The following is a 1,376-nucleotide window of genomic DNA, read 5'->3' on the forward strand; positions in this document are numbered from 1 at the left end:
ATTAATATTCAGGTGGGTGTGTATGTATATATATATATGTGTGTATATGCATATGTGTTTGTGTATGTAAGTATGTATGTATGTGTGTGTGTATGTATGTATGTATGTATGTATGTATGTATGTATGTATGTATGTATGTATGTGTTTGTGTATGTATGTATGTATGTATGTATGTATGTGTGTATGTATGTATGTATGTATGTATGTATGTATGTATGTATGTATGTATGTATGTATGTATGTATGTATGTATGTATGTATGTATGTACGTACGTATTCATCGTGCACCTGGTTTTATAAGTAAATAAACAAATGATAGAGTTAATGAAAAGAAATGAGTAGATGAAGCGAATGCTTTTTTAATAAATGAATGAATAAATGAATGAATGAATGAATGAAAAAACGAATGAATGAATGAACAAACGAATGATTGTTTGAATAAAAGATTAAAAAGTTTAAAGGTTACTCTCTCTATTGCGTTAGCTTCAGAGATTTCAACGACAAACACACACAGCGTATATGAATACGCGTGCAAACCACGCATCATACACATTGCATATGATAGGCGGGGATCTCTTTGTATTCGAACCTAGTCATTGCAATAGCAAGACCAGGCGCCTTTAACCATTGAGCCATCACGCCGCCCCATTGATCGTATGAATGAATGAACAAACGAATAAACCAGCCAACAAATAAATGAACAAATGAATGTTTATAAACAAAACAAGGAACAAACGAACGAACGAACAATTGAAGGAATGTATAAATGAACGAAAGAACAAAGGAATGAATAAGTGATTGATTGATCATATGGACCTGGTCTGAAGAATCATTAAATTACCTCTGTGCAATTTTTTAACGATTATAAAGAAAATTTTCCCAAAAAAAAAACTTTTTATGAAGCTGTAATCATCATTAACTTTCCTATCAACATTCCAGGATTACCATCATCATCACCATCACCATCATCATCACCATCACCATCATCATCACCATCACTATCATCATCACCATCACCATCATCATCATCATCATTATCAACATCTTTGGAACTTTCATCATCGTCATCGTCATCATCTTTGATACCATCATAATTTCTATGACCCATCATGAATATCTCTATCGTTGTTTTTAAAATATATGGTGATGACGATATTGATGATGGCAGTGAGGAGGTGGCTACAGCTGCTGCTGCTGCTGATGATGATGATGGTGATGATGATGGTGATGATGACGATGACGATGATGATGATATTAATAACCACAGGTGATGAAAATGGAGTACTGAAGATTTTACTGATAATATGGGTGATGATAGCGATTACGGACTATTGAAAATGTTGATTGAAAAGAGTAGAAAAAAGCGGAAACGGAA

The sequence above is a fragment of the Helobdella robusta genome (assembly GCF_000326865.2).
Source record: "Helobdella robusta unplaced genomic scaffold HELROscaffold_77, whole genome shotgun sequence".
NCBI classification, from domain to species: domain Eukaryota; kingdom Metazoa; phylum Annelida; class Clitellata; order Rhynchobdellida; family Glossiphoniidae; genus Helobdella; species Helobdella robusta.